Genomic DNA, 17,669 nt, shown 5'->3' with positions numbered 1-17,669 from the left:
ATCCCTCTCACTCTGCCCTCATTCTGCTTAGTTACAACATACCTGGCCAGTACAGGAGGACATCGGTCCCCTCCCGTCTGATATACACAGCTCTTGCTTCCTTATCTCCATCTGACTATAAGACTCTCCCACAGCCACCAATCACCCACACAGATTTAGCTACCCACACATAAAGCAATTCCAACCGCCAGTTCCTTCTGCTGCTGTGGGCGCAAGTGCTTGCCCACTCCACACAGGACATTGGCTTAAACTAGATCTCCTACTCAGTGGTGACAAATCATATCAATCCTCAACAGGGATTGCACTCCCATTTCTAGACTATACACGTGTGTTCTAAAACAAATAATAAACCTGTCATACTAATGTAAGTAATCTAAACTTGCAATGGATCTATAGTCAATCCTGAATGCACAGAATATCTACAGAAATCTGGTTACAGTATTAACTTAACGAATCAAAGTTAAGACGTACCTGGATGAGAGAGGGAGACAGAATTCTTCTTGCCTTGATCAAATCTTTCCTCTCTTATTACAAGCTACTGCACTGACACAATAGGATGCGGATATAGCATTTTTGTCTGTACTCTAGTGCCCTCTTCCTTCAATACCATTTCACCACAACAGCAAAGTTTTGCTCAGATTCCAGTGTTACGTGCACAGCAATGTGTAACTGTGCACACGAACATTGACTATTCAGTTTTATTTGACATAAGGCATGCAGTATAGTACTGCCCATTTGTAGCATTTGCGTGCAGTAAGGATTTTTTTTATATGTATATTTTTCTACAATACTTATTTTGAAAATTAAAATATTATGCTTTAAAATATACCCTTTAGGTGAGAATCCACTACAGAGGAAGTCCCAAAGATTTAACAGTTGTTTTGAAACAGTGGTGAGCTCATAGTGCCCTATCTATGAAGCTAAAACTGTCAATGGTTTCTGTGCTCTATAATCCAGCCTTTTTCAACCAAGGTGCCCAGGCATCAGGTTTCTTCAGGGGTGCCTTGGCAATATGCCTAAAAAAATTGCTCCAAAATTGTATACAAGTCAGTGAGTGGATCAAGCTTGCCTTTTAGGCACAAGCTTTCATCATGCAACTTTACAACATTCCAGCTGCCAGTGTCAATTGATAAAGAGAACATTAGGTGCCTGCACAGCATCTTTGTTTGTCCCTATCCTGCCCCTCTCTGCCAAAACTAGGACAACATTAGCTGTGTGAGGGGGAGAAACTGAGAAAGGAGAGAAACAGTGGAATACTAGTCAGTACCATTGTGCAAAGGTTGCTTTGGAAGAATAAATCACCTCTAACTTTGGGTGACCCCTATGTGTGGATTTTGCTGCACTGTAAAACTTAAAGGTCACCTTGACTGAAAAAAGGCTGAGAAACACTGCTCTAGTCTACTTGTGTTTAAGTGGTGTGAGCTTGAAAAACTTACCTGCCACATGATAATGCAGCTGATGATTTTGTGTGTCTATTTTTAACCGGTTTAGATATAGTAATATGATTTGCAGCGAAGCTGCATACTTGGGGTTGATTTACTAAAGGCAAATAGGTTGTTCACTTTTCTAGGGAATATTCCTTAGGCCCCTTTCACACGGGACGGATCCGTGTTGATCCGCCCCGTGTTTATCCGCTGCTCAGCGGGGATCGCTCCGCTTTCCCCAGCTGAGCAGGCAGATGACAGGGCGGGACCCGCACACTATGCAGGGACCGCCCTGTCAGATCTCCGCTCTCCCCTATGGGGGATCGGAGGAACACAGACCGTCTGTCCGTGTTCCTCCGATCCGCTCTGCAGACGGATAGAAAAATAGGATTTTCTTCCGTCCGCAGAATCGGACGAGAGCGGAGCCGGACAACTTTGGGTGTTAGCGGATGTACATCCGCTGACACCCGCTATCCCATAGGGAAGCATGTATGTCCGTATTTCATCCGAAAACGGATGGATGAAATACGGACATACTGTCCGCATGTGTGAAAGGGGCCTTAAGCTTAGCAAATGAGGTGATGTTCTGCTGACTTCCAATGTGCAATCATGTGAAATCAAATATATTGTTTTTTACTGTTCCTTGCATGCGATTAGGTATTCTTTGGAAAATTGATTTTCACTATATTCATGGACAAAACAAAACTTCCCTTGCAAAGTGAAAAGTCTATTCGCCTTTAAATCAACCCCACTGTAAATCAACCCCACTGATTTTGGTTTCGTTTTTTTATATAGCATGTAGGGTAGTCAATCCTACCAACTGCCCAAAAAGAAAACAACATTTCAATCTTGCTACTTTTACCATAGGACACTTAATTCTGATTTCTGGGCAAATACAAAGCACAGATGAATGAAACCCTGTATTTATTAAAATGTATGTATAGCCAAATTGTGTGTTTTTAAAATTTGGTTAGAGAATTGAAGAACTGGTTTATTTTTTTTTGCTGTCTGAGCATCATTGGTAAAATTTCCCTTCACAAGAGTAGGTTAGTGAAAATCTCCCAATATGAAGGAAATCCACCTCTTAGACAGTCCCCAGAATTGGTCACCAATGGAAGATTTACCCTTACCCCTTCTTCTGGAGGGATTTCCCCTCACTTTCTTTTGAGATACACTAATAAATAATACACCAATAAAAATGCAGTGTGGGGATTGAGAGAAGTAGAACAAAGAGGCAATCAGTACATGTGCTAACAAAGCTGATAGTAAGAAAAATAGAATGACTTAGTGACAGACCCATAACTGTGTTGCTTTTCATTCACTGCCCAGTCATAGGCTGGGGGGGGGGGGTGTATGGAAGCCTGACATTATTCAACTTGGATGATGGATGACAGCTGTTGGTAAAAAAAGTACTACAGTTGACAGAGTTTGGATTGAAGGTGAATATTGCAGAAAAGGCTGCTTTTTCATTTTTCTTCTAACAAGCTAATAATTGTTTATATATATATATATTTTAACCACTTCCGGACCACCGCACGCTGATGTACATCCCTATTTTTGAGCAGGATATTGTTGTTATGGCAGCAGCTAGGCATAACCATAAGCCATGACCCCGGCATCCCTGTGTTTGGCCGGCGGTCCGCGCTACAAGATAAAAGTGGTCTCTGCGGCGGATTCACCGCAAGATCACTTTTATCAGTGGCGGGAGAGGTACCCCCCTCCCGCCGGGATCCGGTGCCCTCCGCTGCTTACCGGAGCTGTCGGCAGTGGCGGAGGTGATCAAGTCCACCCACCCATCTTAATGACACTGCAGGGTGGAAGTGACGTCAAAACGTCACTTCTGCCCATAGCTTTTAAAGGGCCATTTTATTTTTTTTAATTTTTTTAAATGACACATTTTTTTTATTGCATTTTAGTGTAAATATGAGATCTGGGGTCTTTTTGACCCCAGATCTCATATTTAAGAGATCCTGTCATGCTTTTTTTCTATTACAAGGGATGTTTACATTTCTCGTAATAGGAATAAAAGTGACACATTTTTTTAAAAACAGTGTAAAAATAAAAAACAAAAGGTAAAATAAATAAGAAAAAATTTTTTAAACGCGTCCCGTCCCGCCGAGCTCGCGTGCAGAAGTGAATGCATACGTGAGTAGTGCCCGCATATGAAAACAGTGTTCAAACCACACACGTGAGATATCGCTGCAAATGGTAGAGCGAGAGCAATAATTCTAGCCCTAGACCTCCTCTGTAACACAAAACATGCAACCGGTAGAATTTTATAAATGTCGCCTTTGGAGATAAGGGTAAAAGTTTTTCGCCATTCCATGAGCGGGCGCAATTTTGAAGCGTAACATGTTGGGTATCAATTTACTCAGCGTAACATTATCTTTCACAATATACAAACATTGGGCTAACTTTACTGTTGTCTTATTTTTTAATTAAAAAAAGTGTATTTTTTTTTAAAACGTGCACTTGTAAGACCACTGCGCAAATACGGTGTGACAGAAAGTATTGCAATGAACGCCATTTTATTCTCTAAGGTGTTAGAAAAAAAATGTATAATGTTTGGGGGTTCTAAGTAATTTTCTAGCAAAAAAAAAGTTTTTAACTTCTAAACACCACATCTAAAAAAGAGGCCCTGTCTTAAAGTGGTTAATAAAGCAGAACTATACTCACCTTGGATCCAGCAATGCTGCATCCTGGAGGTACTGCCAGCCACAGACATCTTTGGTCGGCTGGCTTCTGGGTCTTGATCACCAGCCACTTTTGTTGGTTGGGCGCGGGTGACATCATTCCCACAAATGCTTAGGAATGCAGTCAGCTTTGGCAGTACTGAATTTTTTCAATTAAATGTGCATGCCTGTTCACCTATTTTGTTTTAGCAGAAGTTCCACTTTAAGGCTGGGTTTACATCTATGCGAATTGGATGTGGGTGTCCCCGCATCCAATTCTCAAGACAGGAGATTGTGACTGGCTCTCTATGGAGCCAGTCTACATACCTCCATAGCGGCTGCCAAGCGGCTTGCACAAGAACGCTGTGCATCTTTGGCTCTGTTTCATGGCTAAATTCAGGCAAAAATGTGGCCCTCATTTGTCCCTTAAAACGGAGAACAGGGACACACCGGACCCCTGCTGCGAGCCGCATTCGTCTATGGTGTGAACCCAGCCTAAAGTGTATATCCAGTCAAAAAATATATAAAATAACAGGAAGTGATGGAAAATTTGCAACAGGGACATAAACAGCAATATTAAGCTGACAGGAGTTCTTGATTAAAATAAATAAATATATTTTTGTTTTTAATATTGTTGGAGGCGTGCCCTCATTTCTGTCTCCCATGGAAAACCAAATAGCACTAAAAATGTAGAGAAACATAAAGTATCCTGAAGCACTACAAGGGACTGTCATATAAGATTGGATGTAATTGTAAAGTAAACAATCCGTGGTTGATAATGATCAAACTCAGTGCAGCCGACACAACACTAGAATAATGTGGAGCAAACAAAAAGAACTATAAGCAGTGCTCTATGAGTAAGATCCATAGTGTGGTAGTCATAAAAACAGGCACTTGTAACCATGGAATGATGATCTAGCAATGTTTATTCCATCATAGATATAGTGAGCTGATACAAAGTCTAAAAATAAAAGTCTAAAATACAGCTTGAAAACAGGTGTAAAAACAAGGATGTAACGAACAGATAGAAGTTATTCAACGTTACCACAGATGACCTTGGATGGGGAAGAGGGGTTTACAGACATCCGGAGGGCTCGCTGGTGTCACGTGGGGGGCACCAATGCCTATGTTGAAGAGGATGAAAAAATGGTCTCAAGGAGCCCAGAGACTGTAGGAGATGGTGATATAGCCGGTTCCAAGATGGATGAAGCTGTTACGAACGGGAGGAGAGAGGGCTGTGTATATCCAGACTGGTAAGGTGTAAGGTTGCTTGGATGTGGCCAAAACACTGGGCTCAGCTGGTCAGACCACTCAGTAATGACGCCACAACTAAGGGAAACTGAAGGAGCCAAGCAGAGCCAAGAGCAACCAATGTGCCTGGAGTGACGTCAGTGCTGCGCCAGAGACAGAGAAAGGGAGGTCTGTGGTCAGCTTGTGGAACGCAAGCTATGCTGTTGCCGTGACTTACATGCTTCGCACGCGTGTGCTTTGTCAAAGTCACAGTGAGGACATCAACAAGCACTATTTAACCACTTCAGCCATGGAAGGATTTGCTCCCTTCCCGACCAGGCCATTTTTTTGTGATACAGCACGGCGTCGCTTTAACTGACAATTGCACGGTTGTGCGATGTTGTGTCCAAACAAAATTGATGTCCTTTTTTTCCCCACAAATAGAACTTTCTTTTGGTGGTATTTGATCACCTCTGCATTTTTTATTTCTTGCGCTATAAACAAAAAAAGAGCAACAATTTTAAAATGATAGTGTTTATATCAAGCTCTTCGTTGAGGCCCTGTGGCGATAAAGAACCCATCATATAATCCAAAAAGTTTCCCCCCTGCAAAGGAGGGAAAATCTCTCATTATCAGTGAACATGCCTCTGGGAATGGCCTCAATAGCAAATACCACAAGGCATTTGTGTCTCTGTTATATCTCTGCAGAAAATGACGTGGGACGCCATGCTGGCCACATACTTTTTTAATGAACCTATCATGTTCATCAACTCTTGTTCTCAATGTGCGTATAGTGCGTCCCACAAATAAAAGATTACATGGACAACGTAGAACATAAACAACAAAATCAGTTGAACAGGTAATGAATTGTTGAATCTGAAAATTGTTACCCTTGTTGGTCGTAATATTGGAGGAGACATGCGTTATAAATTGACAGGTGAGGCATCCTCTCTTGTGGCATTGGAAGATGCCTATCCTGTGGTTGAAATAAGATCTTATATCAAACAGAGGTTTCTTATTAAGGGTGTGCAGTTTGCTTAAGGCTAAAATATTTTTTATTGTGCGGGCCTTTCTGACAGTAACTTGTGGAATCGAAGGCAATGTGGGAGCTGGTCAAGTAATAGGCTTTTGTAGTGTTTACAAATGATGTTGGAAATGGATCTATGCTTATTATTATACGTGGACACAAATCTGACAGTATTCTTTTCCTGCCTGTTGCTATCTGTCTTTGGTTTTTTGGACAAGCCCATCTGGGAGATAAAGGCTTCTTGGACTAACTGCAGGGAAAACTTTTTATTCACATTTCCTCATCATCAAATTTCCCTGTGCAGTATAGTCTTCCACTTTGGAACAATTTCTTCTTAACCTTTCAGGATGTTCTTCTTCCATATTGAATTATGACAGCTGTCAAAGTCGAGTTAGGAATTCCCACTTGTGGGTTTGGTATGGTTTCTGGTAAGGATGACCTGTTGATCGTGAAAGTTCAAAAAGGCTAACTCCTGTGGGTCCAACACATGTGTAAAGGATAGGCCCAACATGTTGGCATTATAATGGGCCACAAAGGAAGAAAACACATCAGGGCCACTGCTCCAAATGAGCAGGACATCGTCAATGTACCTGCCATAAAAGACAATGTGTTTGGCAAAGGGATTGTTGGTTCAGATGTGCCCCTCCTCCCAGTAGCCCATAGTGAGGTTGGCGTTGCCCCCATAGCTGTACCTTTGAGCTGTAAACAAAATGTATACAGGAAGGTAAAGTAATTATGTGTTTAACAAAATTCAATAATATCGAGCAAAAACTCTGATTGTTTGGAATTTATATCACCATGCTTGATGAGAAAGTATTGCACAGCTGTTAGACTTACCTCATGGGGTATTGATATATACAATGATGCAACGAAGGAACCTGGCAAACCTTAGATTGTAAAAAGAAGTCAATGCAGACCGACAATCCACTAGTAAAGCTATTCGTACTAGCTATTATTGGTATTCCTGCAGGGTTGGTCAAAGCTTTGTGAAATTTGGGAAGATGGTAAAAATAAGGGGTGCTGCAAACGGGTTGAAGCAAAAACCGTCTTTCTTGTGAACTCAGCACTCCTACCCTCCATGCTTCATCAACCAAAGCTTTAGAATCCAATAAGTATTTCAGAAGAGGATCAGATGGGAGTTTAACCCCTTTCTGACCAGCTGCCACAGTTATACTGCGGCAGGTTGGCTCCCCTGCGCGAGCCATCGTAGCTCTACGTCAGATCTTTAAGACACTTTTGCACGCCTGCAGTGTGTCTCCGGAGCCGATGCGTGTGCCCAGCAGGCGTGATGACCTCCGGGCACCCGCGATTGCTCCTGACAGAGCAAGAAACGGGATCTGTGTGTGTAAACACACAAATCCTGGTTCTCTCAGGGGAGAGGAGACAGATGTGTGCTCCTACTAAGCAGGGACACCGCTCGGTCCCCTCCCCTAGTCAGTCCCATCCCCCCACAGTTAGAACACACCTAGAGAACACAGTTAAGCCCTTGATCGCCCCCTATTGTTAACCCCTTCCCTGCCAATGACATTTATACAGTAATCAGGGGTTATTTTTAGCTCTGATCGCTGTATAAATATCACTGGTCCCAAAAAAGTGTCAAAAGTGTCCAATCTATCCACCGCAATGGTGCAGTCACAATAAAAATCGCTGATCACTGCCATTAATAGTAAAAAAAAAATAATAAAAATGCCATAAATCTATCCTCTATTTTGTAGACGCTATAACTTTTACGCAAACCAATCATTATATGCTTATTGTGATTTTTTACCAAAAATATGTAGAAGAATACATATCAGCCTAAATTGATGAAGAAATTAGTTTTTTTTTAATTTTTCAATATTTATTATAGCAAAAAGTACAAAATATTGTGTTTTTTTCAAAATTGTCACTCTTTTTTTGTTTATAGCGCAAAAAAAATAACCGCAGAGATGATCAAATACCACTAAAAGAAAGCTTTATTTGTGGGGAAAAAGGACATTAATTTTGTTTGGGTACAACGGTGCACGACCGCGCAATTGTCAGTTAAAGCGACGCAGTGGCATATCACAAAAAATGGCCTGGTCAGGAAGGGGTTAAATCCTTCTGGGGCTGAAGTGGTTAAGTGTTGGTATTGGCCAAAAGTCAACGAGCTTCCTGAATATATTATATATATTGTTTTGTCAAATGTGGAGGGGGTTGAGCTTAATGTGGACTTACCTTTTTGTATTTTGCCCAAATAATCAATAAAGTAGGAGTCAGAAGATGTTATAGAAGACACATTTACATTACAGTGATGTTCTTTTTCAATCTGTTCTAGAAAAGAAACAAGCAGAATGGACTTTTTTTTCTATTAGCTCAACTGCTGAGGTTCCGCCTATGTGCATCTGGGAAGCTCACTAGTGTGTTATTAGAGATGCACTTATAAATATGGGGACTAGACACAAGAGAGAGAGGCTAGATAAGCTTTCTAATTTTGGCATTTAAAAAAAGTGCATTTATTATTGGAAAAATATGGTTGTGGCTAGAGGGTACATTTAGATACAGCACCTCATCCCAAACAGGTTATAAGTTGGCTAGGGGATGTAGGAACAGGGGATTATTGCGGTGCTTGGGTCAGAAATGCAAAGAAGGAAAAGAAAGGTTTAAAATAGCAAAATAGCAAACTTTATTAATTGGTAACAATACAAACATGCGATAAACATTCAGATTGTTTACACTTAAAATCAACTTATATATTGCGTGCGACCCAGAGGTATAATCAAGTAGGCCGGATGGAAATGGCCATCGAAATGTGGGCTCGATTTCCTACATGTTTCGCCAAGACATTGGCTTCCTCAGGGAACAAGAGCTCAAATTGGGTATATAAAAGTCTGTATATAGGAATACAGAAAACAATATGTAAACAGAAATATTTAACAGTACAACGTATAATGTGCAACTAAGTAATGAATTATTGTAGCTGGACTATCATGCAAGGAGGTGGCCACCAGGATTCCGGCAGCGCAAACGTACCTGAAAAACCGACACCCGGGGGGGGCACGAAAAGTGTCACCACAGGGGGGAAGGGGCAAACCACGCCATATATTGTGCCTGCAGGGGGCATGCAGTAAACCTGGCAAAGGAATGTATTGCAAAAAGGTGAGTAGATGTTAAATATCACTTGGACATTACGTTTAGAGGAATACTCAAGATGATGCGTTTATACATCAATTGCAGAAAGCAGACAAGAAAATTTTTTTTTTAAAAAAAGGAAAAAAGACTCACACTATTGAATACCCACACACAGCAAGGCCGTTAACAAGGTTGACAATCGATTGGTAGGTAACCTGTGTGGAGAGATACGTTTAAAGGTGGGCCAAACGGTCATCATAGAGATGGAAAGAAGAAATGGCACTGAGGATAAACTTACTTAATGGAGTACACTACAGCGCAGATGGCTAGTTGGGATGTTTACAAAATCAAATACTTAAAGCAGAGTCTTTTTGAAAAAGCAATAAATGCACTGTGTCCTGCAGAGGAATAAACAAAAAAGGACTGTAATAGAAAGGCAAAGACTTAATAAGACTGGTTGAAGAGCCAGAAAATGATTTACCTGATGAGACATATAGTTAGAAATGTAGCTCATAGAAGGTCAATGATGAGAGTTGCCAAAGACAGATGGATGATGTCTCCCAGATAGTCACTCCTAAAGGGAATGATTGAGGGCTTCAGTAAAAGATAAACTCGAAGAAATAGTCTTAGTGCTGTGGGAATACCAATTTACCTGGTTGCTGTGTGTGGGGGTATACACAGGCACGTCCCTCGTCCAGCATGTGGACTGAGGGACTAGCCGGTTACTAAAATACCCCCCACACCTGATCAAATGATGATCAGGTGTGCGGACGCTCAACGAAGGGCGTCCGCGCGTGCGCAGACCGCGGTGCCTCGGAACTCCAAGTTCCGGCATGCGCCGCGCGCGCATGCTCAGACCCGACGGATCGCCCATGGGAAAATGGGAGGATGGAACGCCCAGGGTTGGGAGGTACCAAGGCGTCGTCACCACCCATCAGCCGGTGGAATAGGGGGGGCGCAAGAGTGTGAGCAACGCGCGGACCCCCGGGGCAGATAAAAATGATCTGCCCCTGGCGTCCGTACAGGCACGAACAGCGTTGGGAAAACACCTCCCGAGAGGGGGGCACAACTGCGCCCACCCGCAAGGATACCGAGTGGCCAGGGTATCGAAGCGATCTGGAAATGGAGCCCACCTCAGTGCAGGATGAAGTGTGGGCAGAGACACAGGATAGGGGGACTGACCCCCATTCATTCGCCCAACAGTCCACAAGGGTCTAAGGGGACAGCGGGCATATACACCTGCGCGTCGGCCCACAATGCCCAGCCACAAAGTATATACCAATCATAGAGAACCACAGGGGCCTAGTAACACAGAAAGAACCTATAATAAAAACTGTGTAGCGATAACTGAAAAAGGTATAACGAAACATGAATGAGAAGGATAAATTAAGTTAATACATGTATCATAAACTTTCACATCAATGAAAAATAATAATTAACACAGATCCAAAAAGCAAATCAAAAAATATATTTGAGTCAGATATATAGAAAAATACAATTTGACCAAAGCATATACCATAGATATTTATACTTTTAAGGTGCCCTGAGAGGCCTGTGCAGAGGGAACCACAAACGTAGCCATGGCAGAGAGATGGAGAGCAGGGAAGGCGGAGAGGGAAATGGGGGAAGCGGAGACATATGCATGGAAAGTGAGAAAAGGGAAATAGGAGCTTATGTCACTCTGGGAGGAGGGCGACACTGACGGCGACGATTTCCTGGACCCCTTGATTCCGGGGTCGCTGCCCTTGGTGTCTCCTTCCCCCCTCCCACCTCCTTTAAACCCAAATCTACCAATTTTCCGAACCTATCTACGAACCCCAATATTTGGGCCTTCGTACAACAGGTCACCACCACCATTGAAGGGCTCAATCCCACCTCCTCTTCTTACTCTAATCTCACTCCGGCCCTTACCAAAGCTATCAAATCCCTCCAAAACCATCCAAAACTGATCATCAAGCCAGCCGATAAGGGTGGCAATGTGGTGGTGATGGATGTGCCCTTTTACGAACAAATGTGCCTCAACATCCTCAACAACCGTGATTGGTATAGACCAATCTCCAAATCACTTATCGACCATTATATATCCGAATACCATCAGTTGATATTCGGAGCTCACCAAAAGGGCACTATTGATTCCAACACATGGAAGTTCCTTAGTGTTAAAGAACCCATAACCCCCACCTTTTACTCCCTCCCTAAACTTCATAAATCTCTCGATCACCCTCCGGGCCGCCCAATCGTGTCTGGACGACAGTGTCTCACTGAATCTGCCAGTACATTGGTCGATAAATATCTGGCACCCCACGTAGTTGCCTTGCCCTCATATATAAAAGACACTATCCACCTCCTCCGGATACTTGATGGCCAATTTCTACCACAAAACACATGGTTGGTAGCCCTAGACGTGGAAAGTCTTTACAACATTATCCCTCACAAAAGAGGCATTTCGGTGATTGAAAAATTAATTCGAGAAAGAGGCCCCAAATATGACGCATACAGGGATTTCATCTTAGAACTATTGAGGTTTATACTTACACGAAACTACTTCATGTTCGGTTCCTCCCACTACTTCTAGGTACAGGGTGTGGCTATGGGGACCAAGTGTGCCCCTGCCTATGCCAACCTGTACCTGGGGGGGTGGAAAAGGGAACTATTTGATCCGGTTCACCCCAATCCTTACCTGTCCAAGGTCATATCCTGGTACAGGTATATAGACGATATACTGTTATTTTGGTCTGGAACCAAAGACGAACTTGTCCTGTTCGTTCAGCACCTCACACAAAATACGTTCAACCTTAAATTTACCATGGAGTGCAGCCAGACGCAGATCCATTTCTTGGACCTCCAGATAGGTCTGCACCCCAATGGTCAAATCTTCACTGTTCTGTATCGTAAGCCCTCTTCGGGCAATACGATACTGCATGCCCACAGTGCCCATCCTGAACCTCTCCTTAGAAGCATCCCGTTTAGCCAATACCTTAGGCTAAAAAGGAACTGCACCCGTGAGGAGGACTTCCTCCAGGCTGCACATGAACTCTACAACAGACTCCTAGATAGAGGCTACAGCCACTCCCTCTTGAAAAAAGCCTTCAATAAGGCAAAAAAACTAAATAGAAAGGACCTTATCTTTTCTGTGAAACCACTAGACACCAGACAACCAATACGACTGATCACTCAATATTCAAACCAGCATACCCAAATTAAACAGATTCTTAACCAATTCTGGCCCTTATTAACATCAGATCCCACCATTGCCAAATATGTAAAAACACACCCGGATATCACATATCGTCGCTCCCCTTCTCTTCGTGATCGACTTATCAAAAGCCATCACGTAACTGATACTTCACACTTGCCCATTGCCACAGGTACATACCAATGTGGCAAATGTGACATATGTGCCTTTGTTAGCAACTCCAAAGTTGTGATCCTGCCTGGTGGTAACACTCATACCATTAGACATCGGGTCACCTGTGCCACCACAGGAGTCGTTTATTTAGCCCAATGCCAATGTGGATCGTACTACGTTGGCAAAACTAAGAGCCCTTTCCAGACTCGTATCCGAGACCATATTAAACCACTATATAAAAACACCACCACTACTGCCATCAACCGACACATTGCTGCTCAGCACAATTTTGATCCCTATGTCATTCTGTTTTCCGCACTTGAACATGTTCCTGCACATGTCAGAGGCGGTAGCATAGACAACAGACTGTTACAGCTTGAAACAAAATGGATACATACATTAAATGCTACTAACTTTCCCGGACTTAATGAACAGATAAGTTTTAAACCTTTTCTTTAAACTTTTGTCTCGTCTAGTTGCATTCGCTCACTTGCTGCCTACACCTATCTTCATTGTTCAATTTTCAGTTTACGCTGTGTTTAGTCCTCTATCTTGCTTCCCCTTCTCTTTTTTTTTTTTTTTTCCCCCCTTTCCCCTTCCCTGTCCCATCCTGCCTATTTCCCTTTTCTCACTTTCCATGCATATGTCTCCGCTTCCCCCATTTCCCTCTCCGCCTTCCCTGCTCTCCATCTCTCTGCCATGGCTACGTTTGTGGTTCCCTCTGCACAGGCCTCTCAGGGCACCTTCACAGTATAAATATCTATGGTATATGCTTTGGTCAAATTGTATTTTTCTATATATCTGACTCAAATATATTTTTTGATTTGCTTTTTGGATCTGTGTTAATTATTATTTTTCATTGATGTGAAAGTTTATGATACATGTATTAACTTAATTTATCCTTCTCATTCATGTTTCATTATACCTTTTTCAGTTATCGCTACACAGTTTTTATTATGGGTTCTTTCTGTGTTACTAGGCCCCTGTGGTTCTCTATGATTGGTATATACTTTGTGGCTGGACATTGTGGGCCGACGCGCAGGTGTATATGCCCGCTGTCCCCTTAGACCCTTGTGGACTGTTGGGCGAATGAATGGGGGTCAGTCCCCCTATCCTGTGTCTCTGCCCACACTTCATCCTGCACTGAGGTGGGCTCCATTTCCAGATCGCTTCGATACCCTGGCCACTCGGTATCCTTGCGGGTGGGCGCAGTTGTGCCCCCCTCTCGGGAGGTGTTTTCCCAACGCTGTTCGTGCCTGTACGGACGCCAGGGGCAGATCATTTTTATCTGCCCCGGGGGTCCGCGCGTTGCTCACACTCTTGCGCCCCCCCTATTCCACCGGCTGATGGGTGGTGACGACGCCTTGGTACCTCCCAGTCCTGGGCGTTCCATCCTCCCATTTTCCCATGGGCGGACCGTCGGGTCTGAGCATGCGCGCGCGGCGCATGCCGGAACTTGGAGTTCCGAGGCACCGCGGTCTGCGCACGCGCGGACGCTCTTCATTGAGCGTCCGCACACCTGATCATCATTTGATCAGGTGTGGGGGGTATTTTAGTAACCGGCTAGTCCCTCAGTCCACATGCTGGACGAGGGACGTGCCTGTGTATACCCCCACACACAGCAACCAGGTAAATTGGTATTCCCACAGCACTAAGACTATTTCTTCGAGTTTATCTTTTACTGAAGCCCTCAATCATTCCCTTTAGGAGTGACTATCTGGGAGACATCATCCATCTGTCTTTGGCAACTCTCACCATTGACCTTCTATGAGCTACATTTCTAACTATATGTCTCATCAGGTAAATCATTTTCTGGCTCTTCAACCAGTCTTATTAAGTCTTTGCCTTTCTATTACAGTCCTTTTTTGTTTATTCCTCTGCAGGACACAGTGCATTTATTGCTTTTTCAAAAAGACTCTGCTTTAAGTATTTGATTTTGTAAACATCCCAACTAGCCATCTGCGCTGTAGTGTACTCCATTAAGTAAGTTTATCCTCAGTGCCATTTCTTCTTTTCATCTCTATGATGACCGTTTGGCCCACCTTTAAACGTATCTCTCCACACAGGTTACCTACCAATCGATTGTCAACCTTGTTAACGGTCTTGCTGTGTGTGGGTATTCATTTACAGGCACTTCCTGCCCTCTGCAATCTACCGTTTTTAATCAATAGTGTGAGTCTTTTTTCCTTTTTTTTTTTTAAAATATATCTTGTCTGCTTTCTGCAATTGATGTATAAACGCATCATCTTGAGTATTCCTCTAAACGTAATGTCCAAGTGATATTTAACATCTACTCACCTCTTTGCAATACATTCCTTTGCCAGGTTTACTGCGTGCCCCCTGCAGGCACAATATACGGCGTGGTTTGCCCCTTCCCCCCTGTGGTGACACTTTTCATGCCCCCCCCCCCGGGTGTCGGTTTTTCAGGTACGTTTGCGCTGCCGGAATCCTGGTGGCCACCTCCTTGCATGATAGTCCAGCTACAATAATTCATTACTTAGTTGCACATTATACGTTGTACTGTTAAATATTTCTGTTTACATATTGTTTTCTGTATTCCTATATACAGACTTTTATATACCCAATTTGAGCTCTTGTTCCCTGAGGAAGCCAATGTCTTGGCGAAACATGTAGGAAATCGAGCCCACATTTCGATGGCCATTTCCATCCAGCCTACTTGATTATACCTCTGGGTCGCACGCAATATATAAGTTGATTTTAAGTGTAAACAATCTGAATGTTTATCGCATGTTTGTATTGTTACCAATTAATAAAGTTTGCTATTTTGCTATTTTAAACCTTTCTTTTCCTTCTTTGCATTTCTGACCCAAGCACCGCAATAACCCCCTGTTCCTACATCCCCTAGCCAACTGTGTTTATTATTATTTTTTGTTTTGGGAGCCCATAATGCATTGCTTCAGTAATCAGCAGATCACTGATGCCATGCAGGTCTCCTGCGGATCTGTCAGTATATCAGCTTGCTCGTACCTCATACGAGGAAGCCGATAGATTCTGACAGGAAGACTCAATGAACTACAACAGTGCTCACAACACCGTGGTAGTTGATTAAAAAATTACAAGCAGACGGCCTCCAAGGATGCCCGACCTTGTAATTTCCATTCACAGAGGACTGTGAATGAGTGACATGGCCAGGTTGGCAGAGCCCCGTATGGCAGCCTCTTTTTTGAATTGGGGCCGCAGACACGGGAAGAAAATTCCCGGTCTGCTGTCACAGCCTGACATCTGTGGGGGGGGGGAGTTGAAGCGTGAGTGCCACTGCATTCATACCATGCTACATGTTAAGTGCCTTGCAAAAGTATTCACCACCCTTGGTGTTTTGTTGCCTTATAACCTGGAATTAACATGGATTGCTTGTGGATTTGCATTATTTAATTTACAGAACATGCCCACAACTTTGAAGATTTTTTTTATTGTGAAGCAAACAACAAATAGGACAAAATAACAGAAAAAGTCAATGTACATAACTATTCACCCCCCTAAAGTCAATACTTTGTAGAGCCACCTTTTGCGGCTATCACAGCTCCAAGTCGCTTTGGATAAGTCTCTATGAGCTTGTCACTTCTTACCATTGGGATTTTTGCCCATTCCTCCTTGCAAAACTGCTCCAGCTCCTTCAAGTTGGATGGTTTGCAATTGTGAACAGCAATCTTTAAGTCTGACCACAGATTTTCTATTGGATTGAGGTCTGGGCTTTGACTAGACCATTCCAACACATTTACATGTTTCCCCTTAAACCACTCAAGTGTTGCTTTAGCAGTGTGTTAGGGGTCACTGTCCTGCTGGAAGGTGAACCTCCATCCTAGCCTCAAATCACACACAGAGTGGTACAGGTTTTGCTCAAGAATATCCCTGTATTTAGCACCATCCATCTTTCCCTCAACTCTGACCAGTTTCCCAGTCCAGACTGCTGAAAAACATCCTAACAGCATGATGCTGCCACCACCATGTTTCATTGTAGGGATGGTGTTTTTTGGGTGATGTGATGTTTTGGGTTTGCGCCAGACATAGCATTTTCTTTGATGGCCAAAAAGTTCAATTTTAGTCTCATCACACCAAAGCACCTTCCTCCATACATTTTGGGAGTCTCCCACATGCCTTTTGGAAAACTCAAAATGTGCCATTTTGTTTTTTTGCTGAAAGTAATGGCTTTCTTCTGGCCACTCTGCCATAAAGCCCTAGCTCTATGGAGCGTACGGCTTATTGTCGTCCTATGTACAGATATGCCAGTCTCTGCTGTGGAACTCTGCAGCTTCTCCAGGGTTACCTTAGGTCTCTGTGCTGCCTCTCTAATTAATGCCCTCCTTGCCCTGTCCATGAGTTTTGGTGTGCAGCCATCTCTTGGCAGGTTTGCTGTTGTGCCATGTTCTTTCCATTTGGTTATGATAGATTTGATGGGGCTCCTAGGTGTCATCAAAGATTTGGATATTTTTTTATAACCTACCCCTAACTTGTACTTCTCAACAAAATTGTCCCTTACTTATTTGGAGAGTTCCGTGGTCTTCATGGCAGTGTTTGGTTAGTGGTGCCTCTTGCTTAGGTGTTGGGGCCTTTCAAAAAGGTGTGTATATGTAATGACAGATCATGTGACACTTAGATTACACACAGGTGGACATCATTTCACTAAATATGTGACTTCTGCAGGTAATTGGTTGCACCAGAGCTTTTTATGGGCTTCATAACAAAGGGGGTGAATACATACGCACATGCCAATTATCAGTTTTTTATTTCTGAAAAATAGCTTTATGTATATATTTTTCTAATTTTACTTCACGAACTTAGATTATTGTGTTCTGATCCATCACATATAATTCAGATTAAAAAAAAAAACATTGAACTAAAGGCTGTAATGTAATAAA

General features: G+C 43.0%; 1 protein-coding gene across 5 annotated transcripts in view; it reads right to left on the bottom strand.

Moving 5' to 3' along the window:
* Window positions 1–585, bottom strand: part of GRM1 (glutamate metabotropic receptor 1) — a 697,757-nt gene extending 697,172 nt beyond the window's left edge. For 4 of the 5 annotated variants that reach the window (XM_073627812.1, XM_073627814.1, XM_073627815.1 and 1 more), the window contains exon 1: window positions 472–585. The gene's annotated coding sequence lies outside the window, so the exon portion shown is untranslated. Of the gene's footprint in view, window positions 1–42; window positions 170–471 lie in introns of those variants that run through there. The other variant, XM_073627813.1, reaches the window with a different exon arrangement.
* Window positions 586–17,669: the final 17,084 nt, after the last annotated feature.

Source organism: Aquarana catesbeiana, linkage group LG04, assembly GCF_042186555.1.
Source record: "Aquarana catesbeiana isolate 2022-GZ linkage group LG04, ASM4218655v1, whole genome shotgun sequence".
Classification (NCBI taxonomy): domain Eukaryota; kingdom Metazoa; phylum Chordata; class Amphibia; order Anura; family Ranidae; genus Aquarana; species Aquarana catesbeiana.
The sequence above is the reverse complement of the archived record's forward strand: the minus strand, read 5'-3'. Positions and strand labels throughout refer to the sequence as shown.